Source organism: Cariama cristata, unplaced genomic scaffold (genome assembly GCF_000690535.1).
Source record: "Cariama cristata isolate BGI_N322 unplaced genomic scaffold, ASM69053v1 scaffold4509, whole genome shotgun sequence".
Taxonomy (NCBI): domain Eukaryota; kingdom Metazoa; phylum Chordata; class Aves; order Cariamiformes; family Cariamidae; genus Cariama; species Cariama cristata.
This window is the reverse complement of record NW_009637271.1, coordinates 48,694-57,226: the sequence shown is the minus strand read 5'-3', so window position 1 is coordinate 57,226 and position 8,533 is coordinate 48,694.

The window sequence follows — 8,533 nt, the reverse complement described above, 5'->3', positions numbered from 1 at the left end:
GCAGTGTATTTATAGGCATGTAATGTTATGCAGAGAACGTTACGCTGTCCTCTGTGGCAGAAGTGCTGGTTTAAGGTTTCCGTGCCTGTTGCACACGGTAAACAGCTCTGGGTTCCTGTCGGTAATGTGTGCTGCGCAGAGAACTGCGCTGATCTGCCATGCTGATATGGTTTGTTTGGGTTTTTCAGAAGGCTCTGCGTGTGAAAAGCCTTTGAACCATAATTTAGGTGCTTAAAACAAGGTCCTAGATCATCACATCTTGATCAGTTTATTAATCTAGGCTGAGGCCTGAACATTCAAAAGGATCCTGACGTGTTTGTAACTCTGTGCCAGAGGGGCCTTGCCAACAGCCATCCTTTTAAATGAGAAGGAAGGTGCACTGGACAACAGTATCAGTTCCTGATCATCTGTATCAGAAAACAGCTCTTTGTAATGAGTATTCTGATTCTGAGAAGGTTGATGAAAAGCCAGTGGCAGAAATCAAGTTTTAGGAAGAAGTGGAAAATTTCAACAGATTGTGAAATAAGTGAGTAGGATCACTTCCCTTTTTATTGGAGCTGCTCTCAAAATGACCTTTCTTTTCAGCGTGCAGGAAACACTTCAAGGAAAACCAAATGTATTGATCTGATACGAATTATTTGCTTGATATGTTTATCAATAGAATGTGTTGATCATGATCATTGTAACAGTCATCAAGGAAAACCAAATGTATTGATCTGATATGAATTACTTGCTTGATATGTTTATCAATACAATGTGTTGATCATTATCATTGTAACAGTCGATAGCAGTAGGACAGTTCCTCTACCTCCTATCAGAGATTTTGTAAGAAAAGATCACAGTAGAACTGATGGTGGTATCCTTGTTACGCCACCTGCAACATTGTTAGATATATAATGTTTCCTTTGCGTCACCAGAATCTTCTAAACCTTGTTTGAGCAGGAGGGAGGCAAGATGAAGAGAAGGAAGGGATGGAGAGGAGAAGTGGTGCATTCAGTGTGGTGGCCCTTTTAGAAAAGGGAAGCATGAATCAGGGAGGGAGCTGAAAAGCAAGCTGTTGGTAAAGATGATACAGCAAAGAAAACTTGATAACTCTCACAGCCCTCAGGGCTGCTGATAAGCGTTAGGTACTGGTGCACCATTGTGTATTATAAAGTTGCGAGGTATGTTAAAGCTGATGTTTGTCTTCTGCTCCTTTCAGGCAAAGAATAGAACATGTGTTCCCTAAATGAAAGTTCTCAGGCTAGTTGTGTTAAAAATAGTTTTGACAGCTTTGTGAATGATGCTGAATGCTCATTTTCTGGTCATTCTGGCCCAGGGCACGGACACTGACTGAGCTACATGAACCTTGCAATCCTAACACCGGCGAGAAAGGGAACTGGAGAGGGGGTTGGATTTGAAGGTTTGCATCTATCGTAGTTTGACTTCAATACTTGGCCTGCAGCTTGCAGGCAGACAACAGCTGTCTGGCATTCTGTGAGCAGGTTTCATGCTTTCTGCTGTAAATACACAGATAACATGATAGTTTTGTTACAAGGGTGATTCCTTTAAAACATGAGGCATTAAGCTACGCTGCAGAAAACATTAAAAAGAATTTACTTCCCACCCTCTTACGCAGCAATTACTGTCGGCAGCACTGGTAGCACCTCCTGTTCTTTAAGTTGCCCACCAATCCCTGCTGTGTAACTGTACTTTTGATTGGTTTAACTGTTCGATCTGAACTTTCCAATGTCTGAGCATGTGTTTTTATGGATGAGAAGTTGTTCAAAGTGGTTTAGTCTGTTCTACTATTAAAACCAAAACAAAATGTATTGCCTGTATTAAAAAAAAAAAAAAACAAAAAACAAAAAAACCCCACAAAACCCAAAGAAGTTCCAATCATTTTTCAAAGATTATATTACCCTAAGGATCGGAGCAGGGCCTTGAAATTTGGTGAGGAGGTGGCTCGTGTTCAAGTGGAGTGCTCTGTCCTGCAAAACTGTTTTTAAACTTGGTGAGATTGTAATTTTCTAAGAAACCGGAGGTAGCAGCTAGTCAAAGCAGTGACAGTAGAGGTGGTCGGAGCGTCGACAAGAGGTCCATCTGGCATGGTGAGAGATCAGGAAAGGGAACTGGATGCAGTTTTGGATGCAAACACAGGCATGTCATCTCACATTAGCCAGATAAGAGAAGAGGATAATGAAATGTTAATAGGTCTATGCCTCAGTTTCCCTTCTGCAAAATGAGGGTGAAAGCACTGTAGATAAGCTTGTGAGGAATTTGTTAAGGTCAAATAATAACCTATAAATCAAGGCATGAGCACTGAAAAGCAAACAGTGTGAGAGGCCAGCAATGAAAGTGCGAAATATTCAGGATGTGCTGCGTACCATCTATTCTGTACACAGAGGCTTAGGATGTGGACAGATTGCTTGTGATCCTATAATAAAGGCTTTCCATAATAAGAAATGTGCAAAGATACCTACGTATGAATTCAGATGCTTCCTGCCTTTTGTAGTGATTGTGTGTGCTACCATAATTTTCCTTTTATGTAGGATTTAATTCAATATTAAACATGCATTGGCATCCACGTCCAACTGAGATTTGAACTCCCCTGTACAGAGTACGTGCTAAATTTATACAGTGTAGGTTCAAACCGATGCCTAAATCAGTAGTTCTTACCTCAAAGGAACTTTTTTTTACTGAATACTTGCAAAGTGAAGATTATCACAGTTTCTGTGCTTTCCATGTCTACATCTAATCTGCCAGGCAAATAAATGACAGATTGTGTCTCTTAACGTTTTATACCAGTATAGAAACTTTGGGTTGCAGTATTTATTTAAATAAAAATCGGAACAATTTCCTGTGGAGTTTATTTTTTACAAATAAATGACAGATTGTGTCTCTTAACATTTTATACCAGTGTAGAAACTTTGGTTTGCAGTATTTATTTAAATAAAAATCAGAACAATTTCCTGTGGAATTTATTTTTAAAATAATAAGCCTGTATTACTGCAAAAGTTTTTTAACTCTCTTCATTGTAAGATTTTAAACTACTGGCAATGTTTACAATGATGCTTTCTTCTAAAGGAAAATTTGAGGAGAACGAACATTTTTAAGCATGCTGATATCTGACCAACAGATGTGTTCCTAGCAGACCCCAGAAATAATTTAGAAAATAGGGATATTTTAATGTTTATTTGTAAACAGAAAAAACTTTTGCCACAGAGGTAAAAATGGATTCTATGTTGTCTTGAATTCTCTAGCTGAGTGGGAGAAAAGTTAAGACTACTTTCTTCTGTCTTTTTCGTTGATGAAACACAAGTTGAGAAACAGCCGTGCCAAATAAAATGATAAGGCAGGTGCAGGCCAGCTTAGTTCTTAGTGTGTTACCTTTATAGCATTTTCATACTGGACATATTAAAATATTTCATAAATTATTCTGTCATGCTGGGAAATTCACCAAGAGCTGAGGAATGTGTAAATTGAAATATGTAGATGTAATCCTTGCTAAAACTTACTCTTGCTAGTAGCATTTCTAGTACGGGGGGTGTGGCTGGGATATGACCGGCTGGTGGTCTGTCCTCACTTTGCCACTGACATACTTTGTGGCCATGGGCAGCTGTTCTTCGTCCTGGTTATTTCAGATTTGGGCAAATGAAAGTAGTGGTACGTGCCTCCAACCCTGGATCTCCAAGCATTGTGTAAGTTCTCTATGTCAATGTCTTTTTTCATGATGGTAGCTCTGGTAGTTCTTTGAAGAAGACCTTGATTTTTGACAGTTGAAACATGTGACATTTTATAAAGTTTTAATGCTTATGCAGTTACAAAGTACGTGACTTTTGTAGATGAGCAAACTGAAGTGCAGCAGGGATCAAGGAGAGGTTTTGCTTGAGAGATAGTGATAGATGCTGATGGTGAGGCCTGTGTTTCAGCCTTTTAACTGAACTATTAATGACACTTGCTTATGAAGCTTTTTCTGTTTTCTTGCTGTTTCAGTTCTTTGGTAAAGTGGGTCAATGTTGGACGTAAGTCTGAAAAGCAGGAATATTTCTAGAAATACCCTTTGATTTCTGACTGAAAATGAGAAACTGTCTAAATATTCTGAGTCTTTAAATAGATGCTGGCTGAAGGACACTATAACCTCCAAGTCTCCTTGACATTTGTACTGTTCTTTATGTTCTCTTTCATCCTGTACTGTTTCAGCACTCTTTTTCACCCTTTCATAACTTGCACGAAACCTGCTTCAGTTGAAAGCATTTCTGCAGCAGTCCTTCCCAGCTGTCTGCAAGCCTTCCTCTTCGTATAGCAGACCTTGGCCATGTGATGGTTGTCTAAAACTACAGCTCAAAACTCCTTTCCTTGATTGACGTAATGGTGGTATGAAAAGCTGTCAGTGTAGGTGTGATAATACTCTCAAAACGTGAGTTTTTCACCTCTTGCTTTTCCTCTGAAGAGGCTGCAGTACGTTGCCTTGGCAAAGCACAGGTCTGCTGGTATAAGCCAGGGTAGCGTTCAGCCTGCCATGGAACTTACTGAGTCCATTCGTGAGCCCACAGCACAGACAGAGTCTTTATCAGAGCAAGAGCCCAGACACTGCAAACCTTCATTTATGCAAAGTAAGTCAAACTTCTAAATTTTGCTTAAAGTAATGTTCAATTTGTAAAATAAATAAATGAAGGTTTATAGTGCATTTGTTAGGGCAGGAATGTTTCCTTCTGGTGTATGGCTGATCTTTTACTTTGCAGTTTTTTGTTAGGGCAGGAATGTTTCCTTCTGGTATATGGCTGATCTTTTACTTTGCGGTTGGTTTTCAGGAGGTGCATACCTCAGCCTTCCTGGGTAAAATCAGTCCAGATAACATGTTCTTTGGCAGGTGTTGCAATTTCAATTTGCCAGTAGATAACTTGGGTTTTTTGGGTTTTATTTTTCTAACACTTAATATATAATGCTCTTAATAGAGGGAAAATGTCTGTTCTAGTATCTCTGTCATCAAGATTGAAGTATTATTTTTTAAAAGGAAATGAATCAAACAGCGAGGAGGGTTTGGTTATTTTAAAATGGTTAATGTAACTTCAGCATAAAGCTCCCTACTGTCATTTGTGGAGCGTGGGCGATGTAACATCCCTCCACAAACCTAGAGTCCACTACTGCAGGAAGATTTCAGGTAAGGAAGATGAACTCGGTAACCAAGAAAATGAGCTGCCCTAATGCTTGTTTTAAAATGAGTTGTGTCTGGATTAGTATCCTAGGGCTGCAGCTGGGATTAACTTTGTAGGTACAAATAGTAAGATGCTAAAGCGTGGGCTCCTAACAAGTCCTACACACACTCACTCAGTGTAGAAATGTTGTTGTTTCACTTGCCTGCCTCTCTGCTCCAGCATACAATGTGTATAATCTGATTCTCTGAATGAACCTTTGTTTGGGGAAATACTGTTAGTTTTGGCTCTTGGAGAGCTGAGCTGACAGGCCCAACTCCACAACAAAACAGATTGGAGCTTAAAAAACAAACTAAAACCACGCCTTAAAAAAAAAAATGCTGGGCAGAAGCCAAGAATTTCCTTTTCTGTGTTGCTGAAAAAGCTAACTTATTTAGCTACTGTAATATCAAATCAGGGTTTTTTTTCTATTGCTTAAATTAAGAGCCTCATTACCATCACCTGCAATAAAAGGAAAAAAATCTTAGTCTGCCTCAAAAGATTGCACGATCATGTACAGGAAGGAATCGGGGCGGAGGGGGGGGGCACAGAGGAAGTGAGTTTTGAGACAGGAGTTAACAAGGGGAAAAAAAAAAAGGTCTTGCCGTGAGGGCAGTGGGGATCTGTAAACTAAACAGGAAAACACAGTACATTTCTGTAGCTTGTTCCTATAAACTGAACTTACAAAATTCAGATTTGAAAACAAAATAATTTGCTCTCAACTATAGTACATAAGACCACTATGGTCTGTATAAGAAGTGATTCCTGCAGGTCTGCAGCAGCTGCTTTTCAAGATATCTTTGTTATGTTTGCTGAGAATATATATTTGGGCAGCTGGGTCAGGCCTGTGGAATCTGAGCCCCAACGCTCAGAGGTTTATGTTTAAATTCCGTGTACCATAGATCTAGGCCAGGTGCTATCCGAGTGCAAAGGAAAAAAATAACTTCTCCTGAGCTGGAGAGCTGACTCTAGCCAGATATTTTCCTTATCCCTACATACCAAAACAAATGAAAGATGAGGGGGTGGAAAAGAGGGTTTTACATGCAGGGTACAGTGGTAAGTCAAAAAAAAAAAAAATCTGTGTCCCACTTCTAGTGCTGTCACTCACACACTTCATAGCCATGGACATATAATTCATTCTCAGTGTTTCCGTATTTTTTAAGCAAGAAATCATGCATTTCTTCCCTCACAGGGTGTTTTAAAGACCTCTGACATTGTGCGGCATTTAGTTCACTATAATAGCAAGATAGCTTGCCAGCTGAAGTTCCTTGCGCCTGTCATTTACGTGTCATGGTGTGGAGAATGAACTTAATTTTTTTCTGAATGGAGGAAGGGGATTTTTCAGGCTGGTATTCACAGCAAAGTCTTCCCTATTGTCTTCTATTAGAAAAGGATTTGAAGCATAATGCTGTGGTACTGTTTTGACCGTTTCTGAGGTAGATAAAAAATGGGGAACTGCAAGTTGAATTGGAAACAGCTTAATAAAGCATTTGAGCTGTAGAAACACCCTAAGTTCTACTGTACTATACTATATAGTTTCCACTTAATCAACATGTATTCAAACCACCTATTAAATGGAGGTTATGTAAGCTGACCAGACCAGCCTTCTGAGATTGTCTTGTTTTGGATGGAATTTATCATAATATTTGAAACTCTTCTCTGTCCCTTCAGTGCTCTTTGTAGAAATCAGTGTTTCTTCAAATTCTAGCGTTTTCTTAACGCTAGTTAGTAATGAAGAAAAACCCCAAACTACTTCTGGGTTCGCACACAGAAAAATGTCCATTTCTGTCCAAATCCAGCGGGTGGTTGTGTCACGTGATTTTATGCTGACCGAAGTCCATCTTAAAATCCTCTGATTTAAGGGAGGAGAACAGGGGATTCTTCTGTTGTGAGTCATCTTATATCAGAGTTTGATCATGCTTCTACTGGTTGTCTGCAGGAGTTTTCCCATTGAGTTTGACTGAATGGTTTTTCAGTGTTACAAAGCGCTACTGGTTTGAATTTGAAGTCATCCTAACAGCTGTGGCATCTCACGTGCCCCGTACCTGTTAAGGAAGAAGGTTACCCATTTGATTTGTCCCTGCTGAGTCAAAAGCGTCACTAAAATATCCTGCAAGATCATTTGTTAATTGTTCTTCTAGACAATATTTGTTAGACATACACTTAAAATGCTGTTTGTGGCTCATCACCAGTGGAAGGCAACCCTTTAACATACAGTCTTCAAAAAAAAAAAATCTGTGGAGACAAGAAAGGAAGAACCCTCCATCGGTACACTTTCCCTGTGTGTGCCTGAAATGCTTTGAGTGTTATTAACATAGAAGAAAACTATGAGATCCTCAGAGGCAAAACTTTACATAAAAATGGACATTGCCAGGGTAAAATCTGTTTTATACCATGTTAGAATATGTACTTTCTCCCTAATTACATTTCAGTTGATTGAAGAAAAATTTAAAAATCAACTGTGTTTAAGAGAATCGGGTCACGTTCTTGCAATGGATGTCTGTTTCTTGTATTTTGATGCAAATCTTGTGGTGTTTGAAAGTTTGTTTTTAAAACACAGCTGCTTTCACTGGAATTTTGAAGATGGGGAGAGTTGTGTTACTCTGTCAGATCAGTGCTGCGTTGTGGGATACTTGGCAGATCAGGGACATCTTCTGAGCAACCCAGACACACTGAGTATGAACTGCATGACTGTCTGCATGCAAGAAGGTCACAGCAAGGATGGTTGCGGTTAAAAATATGCTTGAGCAATCATAAAAAACGAGCTAAGCAAGATGAAGCAGGATATAGGGGAGGAATTGTTGGGAGGAGTTGAGCCGCATGGACAACAATACTTAGCAAATCATGTATAGCAGATGAGCACGTGGACAATGCGTGGCACCAATCATAAGCTGAGCTATCGCACGTTTAGGAAGTGCAATCAGTATATTAAGGGCTACGGCTTTTTAATAAAGTTGGCTTTCTTCTGATCATATTGATCACGTGAAGAGTCCGTGAATTCCGTGTCACTGCGCTATCTGTCTGCCTGCTTGGATCTCAGTTGCCTGAGGTCGTTTCTGAGCTGGGAAAAAGTGTGTAAAAAAACTTGGGAATGGACTCCAGCTTCCCTTGGCATACCCAGGACTCGTAGGGGAAAGCTGCGGCATAGGGAAGTGGCAGCCTCGATTGTCTGCAGCTTCTCTTCTGAAAATGCTGCGACTCCTCCAAAGCACGTCTGGGTGCCTGCGTCCAAGGGGAATTCCAGCTCTGTTGGCTGTTCAGCTGAAGCTTTTTTAGTTGTTTTGTTGTGATCAACTCAGTCGAGGACGTTTGGTTTCAGGAGGTGGAGATTTCTACACGGGAGACTGAACTGAGCTGCT